Source organism: Eschrichtius robustus, chromosome 20, assembly GCF_028021215.1.
Source record: "Eschrichtius robustus isolate mEscRob2 chromosome 20, mEscRob2.pri, whole genome shotgun sequence".
In the NCBI taxonomy this organism is placed as follows: Eukaryota; Metazoa; Chordata; class Mammalia; order Artiodactyla; family Eschrichtiidae; genus Eschrichtius; species Eschrichtius robustus.
Genome location: NC_090843.1, coordinates 64749701 through 64769428, shown reverse-complemented (window position 1 = coordinate 64769428; position 19728 = coordinate 64749701). Strand labels below are relative to the sequence as shown.

Sequence of the window (19728 nt, the reverse complement as noted above, 5' to 3'; positions counted from 1 at the left end):
AATCTCCCAATTCATCCCACCACGACCAACCCCCCCTCCACTTTCCCCCCCTTGGTGTCCATACGTTTGTTCTCTACATCTGTGTCTCTATTTCTGCCCTGCAAACCGGTTCATCTGCACCATTTTTCTAGGTTCCACATACATGCGTTAATATACGATATTTGTTTTTCTCTTTCTGACTTACTTCACTCTGTATGACAGTCTCTAGATCCATCCACATCTCTACAAATGACCCAGTTTTGTTCCTTTTTATGGCTGAGTAATATTCCATTATATATATGTACCACATCTTCTTTACCCATTCATCTGTCGATGGGCATTTAGGTTGCTTCCATGACCTGGCTATTGTAAATAGTGCTGCAGTGAACATTGGGGTGCATGTGTCTTTTTGAATTATGGTTTTCTCTGGGTATATGCCCAGTAGTGGGATTGCTGGGTCATATGGTAATTCTATTTTTAGTTTTTTAAGTCACCTCCATACTGTTCTCCATAGTGGCTGTATCAATTTACATTCCCACCAACAGTGTAAGAGGGTTCCCTTTTTTCCACACCCTCTCCAGCATTTATTGTTTATAGATTTTCTGATGATGCCCATTCTGACCAGTGTGAGGTGATACCTCATTGTAGTTTTGATTTGCATTTCTTTAATAATTTGTGATGTTGAGCAGTTTTTCATGTGCTTCTTGGCCATCTGTATGTCTTCTTTGGAGAAATGTCTGTTTAGGTCTTCTGCCCATTTTTGGATAATATTGAGCTGCATGAGCTGTTTATATATTCTGGAGATTAATCCTTTGTCCATTGATTCGTTGGCAAATATTTTCTCCCATTCTGAGGGTTGTCTTTTTGTCTTGTTTCCTTTGCTTTGCGAAAGCTTTTAAGTGTCATTAGGTCCCATTTATTTATTTTTGTTTTTATTTCCATTACTCTAGGAGGTGGATCAAAAAAGATCTTGCTGTGATTTATGTCAAAGAGTGTTCTTCCTATGTTTTCCTCTAAGAGTTTTATAGTGTCCGGTCTTACATTTAGGTCTCTAATCCATTTTGAGTTTATTTTTGTGTACGGTGTGAGGGAGTGTTCTAATTTCATTCTTTTGAAAAGGTTTTTTTTAAACCATTATATCTGAGTCCAGAGTATAGGAAACTTACAACATCAGAGAATGTATTTCATTTTCTTTTGCAGCACACAGATAAGAAAGCTAAGCTTTCTGTGGTCTAACTCACAATGCAGCTCAATTAATAATAGTAATGTACTGCTCAATTGTCTAAGGTGGGAACACAGCTGAAATATGACATTACTCATTTATTATAGGAGGTGAATGGTAGGCTACTTGTGACTTTTGCACTGTTACATAAAATATCACAATCCTGATTAGCTTTCCAAAGGTGTATTTTAATTTATTTAGTTTTCAAAAAGTTGAATCTGTGAAGAATATATGTGGCTTTTTTTTCTAGGATGCAGGGGAATGGCCTTGTGTTTCTACATAATGGTTTTACTTTTTTTTTTTTTTAAACTTGACACTTCATTATTTTTTAAAATTTTTTATTGATTTATTTTCTTTTATTATTTTTTTGGCTGCGTCGGGTCTTAATTGCGGCACGTGGGATCTTCCCTGAGGCATGCGGAATCTTTCGTTGCAGCGTGCGGTCTCTTCATCGTGGCGCGTGGGCTTCTCTCTAGTTGTGGCGTGCAGGTTTTTCTCTCTCTGGTTGTGGTGCGTGGGCTCTGTAGTTTGCGACACTTGGGCTCTCTAGTTGTGGCGCATGGGCTTAGTTGCCCCGTAGCATGTGGGTCTTAGTTCCACCACCAGGGATTGAACCTGTGTCCCCTGCATTCGAAGGAGGATTCTTAACCACTGGACCACCAGGGAAGTCCCCACATTTGGTTTGTAAAATACAACATATGAAAGTACAACTTATTTTCATCAAGGCAGCCTAAGACTGATTCTAAAAGTTAACAAAGGGACTTCCCTGGTGGCGCAGTGGTTAAGAATCCGCCTGCCAATTCAGGGGACATGGGTTTCAGCCCCGGTCCGGGAAGACCCCACATGCCGCGGAGCAACTAAACCCGTGCGCCACAACTACTGAGCCTGTGTTCTAGAGCCTGCGTGACACAACTACTGAGCCTGCATGCCACAACTTCTGAAGCCTGCACGCCTAGAGCCTGTGCTCCGCAGCGAGAGAAGCCACCACAATGGGAAGCCCGCGCACCGCAACCAAGAGTAGCCCCCACTTGATGCAACTAGAGAAAGCCCACGTGCAGCTACAAAGACCCAACACAGCCAAAAATAAATAAATAAATAAACAAGTAAATAAGAGTTAACAAAGCACCACTAAAAAACTAACAGACTGACCTCACTCTCAAATATTGATGCAAAAATGGGAGATGAAAATATTAGCAAGTAGGATTCAACAAGAAATTAAAAGAACAACAGTGCACATCACAACCAAGTGGATTTACGCCATCCAAGAATGGCTTAATAGGAGATTTGGGAATATAATCCATCATACAATATTAATAGACTAAAAAAGAAAAACCATATGGTCATCCTGATAGAGATGGAAGATGTCTTTGACAAAATTAACACTCTTTCTGATTTAAAAACAAACTCTTGGGGGCTTCCCTGATGGTGCAGTGGTTGAGAATCTGCCTGCTAATGCAGGGGACACGGGTTCGAGCCCTGGTCTGGGAGGATCCCACATGCCGCGGAGCAACTGGGCCCGTGAGCCACAACTACTGAGCCTGCGCATCTGGAGCCTGTGCCCTGCAGCAGGAGAGGCCACGACAGTGAGAGGCCCACGCACCACGATGAAGAGTGGCCCCTGCTCGCCGCAACTGGAGAAAGCCCTCGCGGAGAAACGAGGACCCAACACAGCCAAAAATAAATAAATAAACAAAAAATTTTTTAAAAAAAGAAAAAAAAACCAAACTCTTGGTAGACTACAAGTGTATGGGTGCTTCTTTAGTGATATGAAATATATGTATCTCAAGCCAAAGCCAGCACTATGCCCAATGGTGAAATCCTAGAAGTGTTTCCATTAAAATCAAGAATGATTCAAGTTTGCCCACCACCAAATTTTTCTGCAAGTATTAACCTAGGCAGTGCGACAGGAGAGCTATAGGAGTGTATTCATGTTGGAAATGAGGATACAAGATGATGATTTTATGCAGATAATACTGCTGTATGTTTAGAAAAATGCTTAGAATTTCCTGAAAGTTGTATCATGAGAAAAAACTTAGCATGTCCTAAAAATCTATTAGATACGATAAGAGTTCAGTGTGTGGCTGGTTATAGAATATAAAATATCAATAGTTTTCTTATCAGTGACTAGTTAGAAAAGATAATAAGAAATGATCCCATTTATGAAGGAACAAAAGAGGTAAAATACCTAGTAATAAACTTAATATTACCAGAGCCTCTATTTAAAAAACTCTTAAAACCCTTTTAAAGGACATAAAAGAAGATATAAATACACATGGTTCTTGGATAAGAAGACTAAATATAATATAGATTAAATTTAGGGACTTCCCTGGTGGCACAATTGTTAAGAATCCACCTGCCGATGCAGGGGACATGGGTTTGAGCCCTGGTCCGGGAAGATCCCACATGCCGCGGAGCAACTAAGCCCGTGTGCCACAACTACCGAGCCTACGCTCTAGAGCCTGTGAGCCACAACTACCAACCCCATGCACCACAACTACTGAAGCCCACATGCGTATAGCCCGTGCCGCGCAACAAGAGAAGCCCCAGCTCGCTGCAACTAGAGAAAGCCTGCAGGCAGCAACAAAGACCCAACACAGCCAAAAAAAAAAAAAAAAACATTAAATTTAGTCAGTATACTATGTTAAATAAAACAAAGATGTCTAAATTATTCTATGAATTCATTTTCATCACAATTAAAATATCAGTGGGAATTTGAGAGTAGAAACACTGATAAAATGATACTGGGTTTATCTAAAACAGGGGTTCTCAACCGCGGGCGATTTTGCCCGGCACCCCAACCCACGGAACAACTGGCAAAGTCTGCAGACATTTTTTGGTTGTCATCACTAGAGGGGTGATACTGACATCTAGTGGGTAGAGGTCAGAAATGCTGCTAAATATCCTACAAAGCACAGGACTTCCTGCCCAAAATGTCAATAGTGCCGGTGTGGATAAAACCCTGATCTAGAAGAATAAATACTGTAGAAGAATAACCAGGAAATTTCTGAAAAATTAGTGATCGAGGGACTAACCTCTTCAGTGGAACAGTGGAGACCGTCCAGAATACACTGGAGGATTTCATGCAGGATAAATGTGGCATTTTATATCAAGGTGGATAATTCACTCAAAAATAACAACTGATTGGATTTTTAGGAAAAAATAAAGCTGGATCCCTATCTCACTCCTCTCCTCAAAACAAATTCCAAGTGAATTAGAGATTAAGTTTTAAAAAGTGAAACCATGAAAGTACAAAGAGAAAACACGAGAGAATCAACTTGTAGTCTCGGCCTTGGAAGGGCCTTTCTAAGTAGGAACAAACACAGAAGCCATAGAGGAAATGGTGAAAAATCACATAAGTATTAAACACTCCTTCGTAAAAAGAGGAAATTATTTGCAAAACATGTAACAAAGGGGACTTATTTACAAAGAGTTTGTATAAATCAATAAGAAAAAGAAAAATAGTAAAAAAGAAAAAAGAGTAGTTCACATAAAATGGAAATACAGATAGCCACTAGAAAGATGCCAAGTCTCACTTAGAGGTAAAGGAATGTAAATCAGAGCAATAATTACAATATACAATTTCCCCTAACAGATTAGTAAAAATTAAAATGATTGAGGGAATTCCCTGGTGGTCCAGTGGTTAGGACCCCACACTTCCACTGCAGGGGGCACGGGTTTGATCCCTGGTCGGGGAACTAAGATCCCAGGTGCTGAGTGGCACAGCCAAAATAAGTTAAAAAAAAAAACCAAAACATTAAAATCATTGATAATTTCTGATATTAAGGGTGAAAGTACACACCACATATAGCTGATGACAAGGACAATCTGGTAAAATCTATCTACATTTGAAATACATATAATCTTTCACCAAGGATTTCTACTGCTTAGCATTTAGCGTTACTGATATACTTGAAAAAGGATGCCGATATATATGGACAAGATGTTCGGTTGTGGCATTATCGTAACAGTAAAATACTGGAAATACCTAAGTGTGTATCAGCCCAGTGCTGATTGCAGAATGAGATTTTGGTACAGCAGAACAGTATGCAGCCATGGAAACTGACACAGATTTGTCTGTACGGACAGGGAAAGATCATTACTAAGTGGGGAAAATAACATGGGGCACCTAGTCTGACCTCATTGGTTTTGATTTTTAAATAGATGTTAATATAATTTTTGAAATTGTAACTTTTTTTCTGGGAGGATGTAGGGATGTTATCTTTGAGGAGAGTTACCAGAATTAAAAGTGGTGGGGGAGGGACGTCCCTGGTGGCACAGTGGTTAAGAATCCTCCTGCCAGTGCAGGGGACACGGGTTCGAGCCCTGTTCGGGGAGGATCCCACATGCCGTGGAGCAACTAAGCCCGTCCGCCACAACTACTGAGCCTGCGCTCTAGAGCCTGTGAGCCACAACTACTGAAGCCTGGCACCTAGAGCCTGTGCTCCACAAGAGAAGCCACTGCAATGAGAATCCCGCGCACCGCGACGAAGAGTAGCCCCCGCGTGCCGCAACTAGAGAAAGCCCGCGCGCAGCAACGAAGACCCAACGCAGCCAAAAATAAATTAAAAAGAAAAAAGACACTTAAAAACAAAAGAAGTGGTGGAGGAAGGAGACTTTTCATGTTAGATCTTTCTATACTGTTTAAAAATTTAAAAAACACATGCAGACATTGCTTTAAAAAATTAAAAACAGTAAATACAAATCATAACCTAAATTTTGTTTTTTTTGCCTTAGCCAAATCCTTCCTCTTCCACTTGCTTTTTAGTGTGTCTTAACCATTCTTTGGTAAATTATTTAACTGCTTGATCCCAGCACGTGCTCCCTTTGTTCAGGATTCTAGAGAAAGATCTTGGTTTTACTGGTTCCCACACCCCATGAGCTTTAGTTTCCTTACTTGTTCCCTTGAGGAAATACCTACAGACCTACGGCACAGTGATGTCACAGCAAAGGTCTGTGAATGCTTTGTAAACTGTAACGGGCTATTGGAATGTAAGATGCACTTCTATTCCTACAGTTTTCATTCAAATTCAGTTTGCCGTCTACTTGATTGTAATGAAATTATATCCTTTGACCTTATTGAGTTGAATTAGAAAACTGCATTTGTCTCTGGACCTTTTGTTTTGAAGTGCAGGTTGTCCTTAACATTTTCATATCAGCTTTTGGACAGCTTTTGGACTTTTGTACATTGTCATGTATCCCCAAACTGCCTCGTTCCTGGTGAATTTGGACCCGTGCATCAGCTGATGAGCCCACGGTTAGAAGCAGTGGCCGGCGTGGCCATGCTGCCTGTCAGCCGGTGTGTCTCTGTTGCAGGTGCCAGCACCCCTGCAATTATGCAGTCGTGTTAGTTGTTCGTGTGAATATCGGATCACACTTTGTCTTTATTTTACGAGCACGAAAACCGGGGTAACGAGAGTGTTGGCACTAATAATAAGTGTGGGTTTTTAAATCTCAGTCCTCTTGAGTCAAAGAGGGAGGTGATTTAGTGTGTTAGAAACAGCACCTCACTGGACTCACAACCATTCTCTATAGATTCAGCTGTGAAGAATAATATAAAACTAAAGAAAATAAGGAAAATGCTAGCAGTATGTAGTTGATTTCCTCTTAAAGGAAAGATGTAATTATAAATTATTTATAGACCTTAGGGGACAGAAATCTTTTTAAGGCCCTCAAGTCTTAGTTTTTGAACTTTTGGCTTTAGGACACTTTTTTTTTTTTTTTTTTTTTGGTAATGCGTGGTATGGTATAATCTGTGTTTTCTTTCAAATATATTAAATTTGGAAGGGATCTCACTGTGAAATTATGATAGTGTTGTGGTTTTAAACTCACAGTGGTTAAACCTGTGATCAGCCTGTATTGCACCCTTTCCTGGGAATTAATCTGTCCTCAAGGAGGAGCCCTCAAACGTAGACCAGGAGAAAATGCTAACTCTTTACGTAATAATGGTTGTATGATTGCTCACGCTTGCATCTGCTGCTAACACACAGTCTAACCCAGGTGCTGGGGGAGCTGCGTGAAGGGGCTGGACTGTCTCCGGGTTCTGGTGTCCAGGCCCCAGCATCCCCGGGGCCCTGCCGCCGTCTGCAGTAAACTGCAGCAGCCGCAGGGGTGTGGACGGGCGCTCGGGGTCCAGCCCCAGCTGGTGCCCCCGAGGTGCTGGCCTCATTCGTCCTCCCAGCAGCCTCCAGGAGAAGGCGGTGTTTCATCCAGATCACGGGCTTCAGAGAGGTCAAACGAGCGTGCCTTTGTCTCGCCCACGCCCGCCCTATTTCCACACTCAACACGGGCTCCTCCTAACTGATTCTGCATCAGTATCATAACATCTCTGCGGTACAGCCGGACACACCTGCTTCTTTCTTCCTTTTCTCCCTACGGTGCCCGTGGTGCAGACCTGGTCTTACCCGATGGGCGTGGAGCTTAGAGAATGGGGTGGCCCCTCGTGCTAGGCAGCTGTCCTCCCTGGTACCCCATAACCGCGCATCTCAGCCCCCACGAGATGAGGAGCGCCCCCAAAGCTGCAAGGCGGTCCTGCCACTAGATGGCAGTCTCGTCCAAACACTGACCCCTGCGCTGGGAGTCCCCGCTCTGACCAGCAGTCCTCCTGGCATTCATTAGGTCAACAAATATTTTCGAGTGCCTACTGTGTGCTCGGCACTGCCCTAGGCAACAGAGAGACATCGGGGAGCAGGACATGGAGCTCCGTGAACAGACTTAGCTGCGGCCGAGGTGGGGAGGGGGACAGCAGTGGCGGAGGAGGGCAGAGGGCGGGGGGCCGGGGACTGAGAGAAAGAGGGGTGAGTGCCCCGACCTCATTTTGGAAGGAGCACTTCGGCTGCCTGTGCAGACTGGACGCATGGACAGGGGAGACCAGATGAGAGGCTATGGCCAGACCCCAGGAGAGAGACTTTTCAAGGCTGAATAATAGTCCATCGTATGTAAACACTACATTTTCTATATCCCTCCGCCATCGGACAGACCAGAAAGACCAGGAAGGAGCTTTAACTTCAGGCGGAGTCTGGGGTGAGCCCGGTGTGAGGAGGGTTTGAACTTGGTGCTGGTATTATCAAGTCCTGGGTTCTGAGGTGGTACCTGGTGGTTTCACGGCCCTGTATTTCCCAGGGGTCATCAGGACTTGGCGGCTTTCCGGGGTCCTCCCCGGGCCTCCCGGCTTTCCGGTGGTTCCGAGGGGGGCGCTCTCCCTGCTCCCCAGGAACACTGTTTCTGCCAAGTCTTTCCATCCAGAAATGTGCTGCCTCTCCAGTTCTCTGAGTTTTCATTTTCGTTTTTCCCTAATGTCCGCTTATGGCCCCCGTCCTCCCCCCTCCCCCCTCCCCCCCTCCCCCCTCCTCCTCCCCCCTCCCCCTCCCCCCTCCCCCTCCTCCTGCCCCTGGCTCTTCCTCCGGCCCCTTCTGTTTGTTGAGTTTATGCCTAGGTTTATACTTTTCCTGCTTGCGTGGATGGGATTCCTTAGTCATTGTATTTTCTTTCTTTTTCTTCTTTTTTAACATGGAAAACTTCATGAACTTGCATGTCATCCTCCACGCTAATCTGCTCTGTGTCCTTCCAAGTTTAGAATGCGCTGCTGAAGTGAGCACTTGTATTTTTTTTTAATTAGCTATTTTAAAACTATTTAATTCATAACTGACTCCTTCCCTTCCTGGTACTGATGGTTTTCAGTGGATTCTCATGTGTTTTCCAAGTGAAGGATTCAATCAGCTGCGATAACAGTGCCTTTTGTCTCCATCCGTAGCTGTGTCTTTTCTCTCTGATTCCTGCTGTATCGTGAGTGAGACCCGAGTTGTGCTCAGTGCTAGTGACGTCCTTGTTCTCATTTTACTGTGGTTGCTTTTTTTTTAACTTTATAAATTTATTTATTTTATTTTTGGCTGTGTTGGGTCTTCATTGCTGCGGGTGGGCTTTCTGTAGTTGCGGTGAGCTGGGGCTACTCTTTGTTGCGGTGCATGGGCTTCTCATTGCAGTGGCTTCTCTTGTTGTGGAGCACGGGCTCTAGGCACACAAGCTTCAGTAGCTGTGGCTCGCGGGCTTCAGTAGTTGCGGCTCGCAGGCTCTAGAGCGCAGGCTCAGTAGTTGTAGCGCACGGGCTTAGTTGCTCCTCGGCATGTGGGATCTTCCCGGACCAGGGCTCGAACCTGTGTCCCCTGCATTGGCAGGCGGATTCTTAACTACTGAACCACCAGGGAAGCCCACTGTGATTGCTTTTGATGTTTCCCCAGTAAATCAGATACAGAGAGTTGGCTTGAGATATTGTTTTGCAGGTTCAGTTCTTCCTTTCCTCTTTTGCTCAGTTACTAGGATTGGGTGGTAGATTTATTAAATGCCCTCAAGGCGTTCTGTTATTACTTTAATTATTGATTTTCTTTTTACCCTGGCATCTCCTTCAGGAAATCCAAATATGTGTATATTTGGTCTCCTGGGTATGTCTTCCACGTCACGCATTTCTTTAATCCTTTTGATTACTTTCATGCATCCTCTGATTTTTAAAAGTTTATCATCTAATATGCTTTGCTTTGTTTCTTTACTTGAATTCAACTATTGTGTCTTTAATCTTTAGTATAATTTCTCTGATCTCAAATTGTTTCTTCTTTATGACTTCTTGCTCTATCTTCATAGCTATAAAAGCTCCTTGAATTTCAATGAGGAGGCAAATTAGAGATTTTTTTTTAAATTTCCCATTTCTTCCAATAACTTTGTTTCATAGGTACATATTTATCTGGATTTCTCAGATGATTCCCCTTTTATGAACTGCTGAGACTTTCCATATAGATCTAGTGATTTTTTAGAATCGTCCATCTTCAGAGGGAAATCTGTCCTGTCATGTCCCAGGGGTGGTGTCCACGCTGGTGACTTTCTCTCATGCTGAGACTCAGGGTAAACTTTGAATAATGCAAAGTGCTGGCTTCCCTTGATTTACATGTTAGCTGCATTTCTAGAAAATTCAGTGTCTAATAAAGTGTAAAAACTCTCCTTGTGTTTCTGTGTAAAATAGTGTTAGATTCTGGACTCAGATCATTATAAACAGTTTTTTTTTTTTTCACTTCCCGAATGCTGGGTATCCTAAGAAAGGGGAGAGGGCTGCAAGAAGCAGGCACACCCCTGACATTTGTAGGGCCTGGGGCAAGGAGGCAAATAAGGGCCCACTGTTTATTGGCAAGGTTCTGATCAGTGTAATTAAGTAGCCTATGAAGGATCAGGGATTTTGGATGATCTGTTAGGTTGTGGATTTGATGAAAATAATTTTCTGGCTCATTTTCATTGTTTTTATCAGTAAGGTATGAATTTTGTGTGGCAAATTTTATTCTTTTTTTCTGCTAAGCCTTTTTCCCCCTGAGTTTATGTTAGTATTTTCTAATTTCTATCACTTCATCATTTTGAATGATTCTCAAAGATTTTTTAAAAAATGTAATGGTATTCAAAGTGTATAGTTTTTATGTAAATTTTCATCAAAATATAAATTAAAGTCAATATAATAGTTGAAAATGTACTTCACATGTTTTTTTTTTTTTTAATTACCTTTAAGTTTGCAGTAATTGTAGATTCACATGCAGTAGCAAGGTATGAGATTCCCTTGTCCCTTTTACCGGTTATCCCGAATGGTACCATTTTGCAAAATGCTAGTACAATGTCACAACTGGAGAGCAAAATGGACACAGTCTGGTTATAGAGCATCTCCATCACCACCAGGATCCCTCCCGTGGTCCTTTTACAGCCACACTCACTTATCTCGATTCCCGCCCCCCCCCCATAACCCCTGGCAACCACTAATCTATTTTCCATTTCCATAGTTTTGCTATTTCAAGAATGTTATACAAATGGAATCATACAGTACGTAAGCTTTTGGGACTGTCTTTTTTCATTCAGCATAATTCTCTGGATATTAATCCAGGTTGTTGTGTATATCAAAAGTTTATTCCTTTTTACTTTCTTCGTAGTATTTCATGGTGTGGGTGTACCACAGTTTATTCACCCACAAGTCTGGGTTGTGTCTAGTGTTTTGCTATCATGAATAAAGCTGTTACAAACATTATCATGAATAAAGCTGTACAGGTTTTTATGTGGACATTTTGTGGAAGCATTTCTCTGGGACAAATGCCCAGGAGTGCAATTGTTGGATTGTATGGTAGTTGCATGTTTAGTTTTTTAAGAAATTGACAAAATGTGTTTCCAGAGTGGCTGCACCATTTTATAGTCACGCCAGCAATGTGTGAGTGATCCAATTTCTCCACAGCCATGCTAATAGGTGTGTGGTGGTATTTCACTCTAGTTTTAATTTGCATTTCCCTGATGGCTAATGATGTTGAAGCACATCTTTTTTTTTGCAACTTTTAAAAAAAAATTATTTATTTAATTTATTATTTATTTTTGGCTGCATTGGGTCTTTTTTTTTTTTTTTTTTTTAAAGTTATATATTTATTTTTGGCTGTGTTGGGTCTTCGTTTCTGTGTGAGGGCTTTCTCTAGTTGTGGCAAGCGGGGGCCACTCTTCATCGCGGTGCGCGGGCCTCTCACTATCGTGGCCTCTCGTTGCGGAGCACAGGCTCCAGTCGCGCAAGCTCAGTAGTTGTGGTTCACGGGCTTAGTCACTCCGCGTCATGTGGGATCTTCCCAGACCAGGACTCGAACCCGTGTCCCCTGCATTGGCAGGCAGATTCCTAACCACTGCGCCACCAGGGAAGCCCTGCATTGGGTCTTTGTTGCTGTGCGCGGGCTTTCTCTAGTTGCGGCAAGCGGGGCTACTCTTCGTTGCAGTGTGCAGGCTTCTCATTGCGGTGGTTTCTCTTGTTGCGGAGCACGGGCTCTAGGCGCGCGGGCTTCAGTAGTTGTAGCACGTGGGCTCAGTAGTTGCGGCTCGTGGGCTCTAGAGTGCAGGCTCAGTAGTTGTGGTGCACGGGCTTAGTTGCTCCGCAGCATGTGGGATCTTCCTGGACCAGGGCTCGAACCTGTGTCCCCTGCATTGGCAGGCGGATTCTTAACCACTGCACCACCAGGGAAAACCCAACATTATTCTTCTTTTCCAAAGTTGTTTTATCTAGTCTTGTTCCTTTGACTTTCTATATAAATTTTAGAATTATCTCATCTACGTACACACAAAAAGTCTTCTGGGAATAGACATCTTTACTGTGTTGAGTCTTCCAATACACAAACATTTATTTAGATCTCCTTTGATTTCCTTCATCAGCATTTTATAGTTTTTAGCATACAAATCCTGTACCTGTTTTGCTAGATTTATACCTATTTCTTTTTTTTAGCAATTGTAAGTATTATGTTACTATATTTCTAATTTTGGTGTTCATTGCTAGAATATTGAAATACGGTTGATTTTTTATGTTTATCTTGTATCTTGCGAACTTGCTGAACTCACTTATTAGTTGTCGGAGATTTTTTTCCTTTAGATTCCTTGGGGTTTTCTATGTAGACAATCATGTCATCTACAAGTAGGAACAGTTTTAATTCTTCATTTCTGATCTGTATGCCTTTTATTTCGCTTTCTTGCCTTGTTGCACTGTCTAGAAATTCCAACACTGTGTTGAATAAAAGTGCTGAGAGCGGACATACTTGCCTTGTTCATAACGCTAGGGGGAAGGCATTCAGTCTTCTACCGTTAAGTATAATGTTAGCTTTCGGGTTTTTGTACGTGCTCTTTATCAAGCTGAGGAATTTCCCTTCTATCCTAATTTTTGTAAGATTTTTTTTTTTTCTGAGGAATTTCCCTCTATTCCAACGTTTATCATGAATGGAAGGTGGAAAGTGGACCAGCTGACAGTCAACATATTCACCAGCTAGACTTACTTTTTAAAAATGTGGATGATTGGGAGAGCGTTTTGTGAACCACTCGTTAAGAAAAGGGAGAGTGGAATTTTTAATGTTTTTATTTATACCCTTTCTTGTATGAAAGAATTTAAGAAGTCTTATAGAGATAAATGCAAGAAAATAAAAATATAAAAATGTGTGGGGGGGTTGGAAATAGAAAAACCAAAATCTAGAAGGAAAGTGCACTGATTGCTAGTTTGGCGAGGAGTTTCTAGAAGCCAGAGGGGAGAGGGAAACCTGATTCATGATGAGAAGATGAGAAGAAGCCAGCTAGTGATGAAACACACAACCTTCCTGGGACTGAAAGGTACAAAAATCAAGTCTCCTTTAGGTATCTGAAGGAAACAAGGGATCGATTTTCTAAAGTCGGCAAAGGCATCTTATAAAGCAAAACTTATATGTCTGAACACCCCACTAGCACCCCTAGGTAACAGTTCTCTCCTTTATTATTCTTTTAAACAATTCATACATTTACTCTCTCTCTGCAGTATTTAATCAGAAACACAGCATTACTGTTAGATTTCGGTGAATTTAAACCAGGTGAGAGTATTGGGTTACGTGCCAGAGTGACAGTACAGCAATAAACTTCAGGGATGGAGATGTGATACTGTTGATAATACGTGTTTGTGTTGACAGCTGGTGTCTGCTAGCTGAAATGTTGAGGATGCCTGTGAGTAAGCTTGGCAGGGGCCGTCGTAGAGCTCAGTATGACTGCAGTACAGTGGGTGGAGGTGGAGGACATTTCCCACTGCAACTGCCCTTCCCGGGAGAGCATGGTGACTAATGGCCTTTAATAGGGTTAGCTTCTGGACGGAGGGATGGGATGATTCGTTCTTCTAGGAGAACGATCGTGGGTGTTGCTCCTTGAGTGAGTGTGAGCTGGTTCATGGTCAGAACCACGTGGCCTGGCGCCCGTACCCCAGGCTTCTTTATGGAAGAGGAGAAAAGGGAAGGAAACGGTGGGTCCCACTGTGGAATGAGTTTTATGTTCCAGACGAAAGTTCTGCTTTTCTGGTTCTGGGTAACCGTCACGTTGGACGGAAGGTAAGCCGGAGGTCTTTCCACTGAATTCATGGAACATTCAAGTTCCAGGCCCTGAACTTGGCCATGACCTTCTGAAATGTTCAAATCGCTCTCTGGAAAACATGACCAGACCTGCTCCCTTGTGCTGCTTTTCCTGGCTGCCGACGCACAGTAGATTCTCAGCGCTCTGTTCTCTCTTCCTGAAAGTTTGGATGATTAAGCTTGCCGTTGAATTTTATTTGTTTGCATATTGATTTCCACATCAAAAATTAGGTGGATACTGAGGAAAGCATTTTTCCTAAGCAAATTACAGTACAGATAGAGTAGAAGTGTGTCCTGTTGATACGTGCCACCCCCCTCCCTCAACTGAATCTTGCTCAGATTTTCTTAAACGCTCTTGGAGGGGATATTTATCCTCATTTGATCAGTTCCAAAAGACAGCCCAGCTGAGGTGGCTTTATGCTGTGGGAATTCGTTTCGGAACCTGAACACAAGAGATTAATAATAAATGAAATCAACATATATTTGATCATCTAAGTGCAGAGTATTAAAGTCAGGAACTATGTGTGGGGTTGATGGCGGAGGGTCCGAAAAGGAGGCCTGCAGACAGCAGTGGAGCGGCCGGAAGGCTGGAAGAAAAGTGGCAGAGGAGGGCACAGACGCGGCTTTGTTCTGCCCTTCCCGCCGTGCCCCAGCTGTGTGGCCTGAAGCGAAAGGATCCCCCAGCAACGCCGCCTGTCCCACTCTTGGAGTAGCTGCGTCTGTGGGCTTTCAAATGAAAGCAGGTGGAAAGGGTCCTTCTGCCGTTTGCCTCGTTCTCAGTGCATTTTCCGAGTTAACCCATCCTGGCTCCCGGCCACCCCTGGGGCTCCTTTTGGGCCCTTGCAAACCATTCCTTTTAAAATCTGTTCTATCAAACTCTAATCTTTGGTCAGGTAAAATTTTAAAATCATATTCATTTTCTGAATCGGTCATAGAATCATATGGCTCACAATGCAAAGGGTACAGTGAGAAGCTTTGCTGCCACCCCTCTGTCCGCCTCGTTGAGCACTGGCCCTCCACTATCCTTCTAGAGATTCCCAGTGTGTGCAGAAGCAGGTGTGCGTCCTCTTCCCTCTCTGCGCACAGACAGTGGCGGGAATGGAACGTGCTCACGCGCGTGGTGAGCCCCGGAACCCAGCCCGCACCCTCCCACGTGTGCGGTGTGCTTCACTCCTCTCCGGCCCGTCCCTCATCTCTCTGTGCTTATGAGAGCCGTTCATGACCTCGTTCAAAGTTATCTCAGCTTTTGGGGTTGTCATTTCCCTGGGCCAGGAAATTTACGCTCCTTAGGTGGTTTTCCTGGGCTTGAGTTTCCTCTCACTAAGGTTTGGTCTGCCCTCTGCAGGGCAAAACCATTTTGGGGGGCACGTGTGTGCGGGAAGACAGGAGAAGGGGCAGAGCTTTTGCCCTTAATTGTTTTCAGCAAACCTCAGCTCCTTTCCAGGATTAGCTTTCCAGACCATTTTCTTACAAGTTTCTGCCAACTTCATAGTCAGGCAAGGCTCTGCGTCCTGTCCTTCAGTTTTTTACACACGTCCTCGAGTTTGCCTGGGTCACCGTCACACTGATTGCTTAGGGATCACCCCTTTCTCCCATCGGCGTCGTTACTCACTGTGGGATGAGACTCTCCCGTTTGGAGAAGCATCACATGTTTCGTTGCCTGTAAGACCAAGTTAACCCCGCCCATCTCAGGAAGCGGGGAGCACAGAAGGCAATGGCCTTTTTCAGAAACCAAGAACAGAGCCTAAAATGTAGATATCTTTATAAAACATGCTTTTCCTCTCAAACCATCCTCCGTAACAGGATCTCCGAGTTAGGAATTATGGCAATTAAATAAAATCCACCTGCTTTGGACTCTGGGGCGTCTTGACCAGGCTCTTCCAGCTCTGCTTTCCTAAGATGATACGCTTTTTTCTTCCTTGCACTTTGTCAACAATTCCTTTTTCAGTCAAAGTTAAAGTTTTCTTTTTTGGTTCCAAGCAGTAAAATTAGGGCCAGGTTTTGACTGAATATGTGGAAGAATGCTCTAGCAGCCACAGAAGTTCAGGGAAGCGTGCTGCCCCGGGAAACAAAGAGCTCCTGGTTATTGGTGGGGAGGTTTCGTTCTACGCTGAACTCCTTGCTGGAGATGTTGGAGGGCGATGGGATCAGACCCCACTAACGTCCTTCCCAGACCTCGAGGGGTTGCTGTGAAGCTCAGAGACCTCCTCCTCAATGTCTTCTCTTGTCTCCTTCCATGTGGGAGACCCTGTTCCAGCCCCTCGGACCACCAGGTCCCTGATGACTCCAAACCTGCATCTCTGCCCCAACTTGCACCTGCCTTCCGGAAACGCTCCTCCAGCTGCCCACGGCGTCTCGTGGATGTCCTGCACGTGTTGTGTCCGTCCGTTCGTTCCTTCAACAAACGTGTCCGCTGAGCTCCAGGCATCTTCCCAGGTGCCGGGGACGCAGCCCCGAGCGAGACAAGGGAAGCCCCGGCTCTCCTGGGTCTCACACTGCGTTCGTGTGGGATCTGTCGGAGCGATGCTCACTCCTCTCGCTGCAGTTGTTTCCCTGCTTCCTCTAGCGTCTGACTCCTGCCGACTGCAGTGCTCTCCCGACACCCAGATCGGCTCTCCTGTCCTCCGTCAGCCTCCTTTCCTCCAGCGTGTGACTGTCTTTGTCACCACGTCTACCCACTTCTTTTCATGTCCTCTGGCTTCCCCTGACCCCACCTGGCACAGCATCTCTCACCTAAAGCACAGAGGCTTCCTGGTTGAAGCTGGGCTGCTGGTAATGTTTGCCCCACCCTCTTGTGCTGAGCGCCTGGGACCAGTTTGGGTCAATTCATTGACAAAGTTGGTTAAATTGGGGAATCCTAAAAAATGAAAGATATACTTTAAACATTTTATTTTCACCTAAAATGTTTAAGTGCTTTCATTCACTGATGTCCAGTTACAGAGCCAAGGTATTTTCTTGGAGCGCACCTGTCGGCGGGAACCCTTTGGCATCTTCCCACACCTGTAACACACCTTCCATGATTTCCAGCTTTAAACAGGAGCGAGAACTTAGGTGCTTCCGAAGAAGACTGCCTGCAGAATCCTTTCACGTGTTTGCTAATGGTCCCCTCATCATTTAGAGCTACTTTGGGCATTTTTAAAAATTGAAGTATAGTTGATTTACAATGTTGTGTTAGTTTCAGGTGTACAGCAAAATGATTCAGTTATATATATATATATTTGTATGTAATATGTGTTTTCAGATTCTTTTCCATTATGGTTTATTACAAGACGTTGGATATAGTTCCCTGTGCTATACAGTAGGACCTTATTTACCTCTTTTGTATATAGTAGTTTGTATCTGCTAATCCCCAACTCCTAATTTATCCCTCCCCCATCCCCTATTTTAACAGGTCACTTTCATCCAGTCTTTTCAAACGATTCAGAGTGGCTTTTGAGGAAACAATCTCTCTCTCTCTCTGCGCTATTTCATTGGTTTACATAATAATCAAGTTACGTAAATAACATCACTGGTACAACTAGGATAAATAGGGTTGGAACAGATAGACCTACTCTCAGTGTGCAGACAACCCATGTGGAGGGGGCCGAAGTGCACAGCTGTTCCAGGTGGGGCCCCGCAACCCACTGTGCTCGTCCTGCCCAGGACATTGGTCAGCGTGTCCTGTTCAGATGGGCACCTTGGTTATCTTGGTGAGCTGGTCATGTGTGAAATGCTAGGAAGAGGGTAGATGACCAGCAGGCTTTGCATCAGCAGGGCCATCATCCTGAACCACAGCTTCGGATGGCCCAGGCCTCTGCTCAGACACCTCGGGCTCTCCCGCGGGAGACCAGGGGCAAAGCTCCTGCCTGGATCCAGCGCGATCCCGCAGCAGCCTCGGCCCAACCCTGTGCGTGCCTTAAGCTCCAGTCCTGGGCCACAGGGGGGCTGGTTCTCCACATACACTCAAGACTTTCCAACAATCCAGCCTTTGTTCGCCCTGGTGAGCACAGACCCGGCACTGCTCCTCCAGGACGCACATCCATGCCCGGCACCTGTCCTGCTGGCCCCTCCTGCCGCTCTGGACTCTGACAGCAGTGCTGTTCACCGCGAGAGGCAGGACCAACTCGTAAGCATCACCTCCTCCGTGAAGACTTTCTCGACCCCACAACAGGATGAGCTTTTCCCCTTCTAAAGATACGCCGCGTTTGTCTTTCTGCTCAGACCTCCCCGCGTCCTGCCCTGTAGCGCTCCCCTTTCCTGCCTCTTCCTTCTCTGCCGCTTCCACTGGACTGTGCGCTGGACCTGCTGGCAGCGCACTCAGGAAGCAAGCCCGTCCCAAGCGCGGCTGAGGCCTCTCTCTCCCCTTTATCTCATCTTCTTCAAAGCCAGTATCTTTCTAGCCTTTATTCCTGGCACTGAGGCACCCCCAGGCTTCAGTCTTGCTAATTGATTTGGAGAAACGACGGGGCTCTTTTTTAGTTCAGAAATAATTTATAGAGTCTTGAAGGCTCATCCGTTTATCTCCCTTTACTTATTAAAAAAAACCCAGCTTTATCGAAGTGTAATTTACATATCACTAAATTCACCCATTTAAGATGTGCAAGCCAAAGAGTTTTAGTCAGTTTACCAAGTTACAACCATCCACGACGACGGAACTTTAGAACATTTCTGTCACACCGAAAAGATGCCTTGTGTGGATTCCAGTCAATTCCTGTTTCACGCCAGCTCCAGGCAACCACAAATCTGCTTTCTGTCCCTACAGATCCGCCCTCAACGTTTCCTGCCACCTTTTTGTCGTTGGAGTGTTTTTCAGACCAATATATGTGCTGTTTGCCTGAGGAACTTTTCTTCTGATTCAGTTACTAGGCTTCGTTTGTTACCCTCTCTTTGACTCTTTCTCCCAGCGTTTAAGTTTCTCTTGGTTTTCTTTGTGCGAACCTCACTGGCCTTTGACATATTAGGAAAGTTGAGGTTTCCCCCCTCCTTTAGAAGATGGAAAACTTGGAGAGTGTCATGTACAACACAGGTGCTGAATATTATTGATTGAATAAAGCAGCCTAAGCCCCATGCTCCTGGGACTTCCAGAAATCATTGAGGGGAACACGACCCCCTTTGTGCTCCTAGACGTGGAAGCTTAGGGAAGAACTCACGTTACACCCGTACGTAGGTAGCTATTTGGTCTAGGCTTGTCTTTCACATATAACAACGTGAACTTCAGAATCTGAAGGCCAGTGATGAGTTTTTATTATTTACACGAAGCTCCAAGGGAAGGTGATGGGTAGATGATAAGGCTCTTGTAGGCTCAGGGGGTGGTCTGGACGCAGTCACCTAATGAGTCAGTGGCTGAGACAAGGACAGACAATGGGCATTTTTATTGTACAGGGGTCTATAGTGCTAATGACCATTATCTCAGTCTGTCTTCCTTTACCCTGTAGCGATGTTATTTATATTTAAGTTAAGCCCTGTTGGAGATTTTAAAAATGTGTTTTCTCTGATTCAGGAAGGGTTTTCAAGATTTTCTCCCATAGTTTACAGTTACTTATTACAAGAAACTATTTGCTTTCCTGAATCCCGAAAGAGTCGCTTCTCTTTGAAGATTCTGGGGCCAGCTTCTCCTGAAGGCAAAGAGGTAGAGAAAGAAAGAACAAGTGCTTT

General features: G+C 44.4%; 1 protein-coding gene across 6 annotated transcripts in view; it reads left to right on the top strand.

Annotated features, from left to right (window-relative positions):
* The window catches only part of SPECC1 (sperm antigen with calponin homology and coiled-coil domains 1), a 176773-nt gene that overhangs the window by 17072 nt on the left and 139973 nt on the right, over positions 1 to 19728 (top strand). The window lies entirely within an intron of this gene.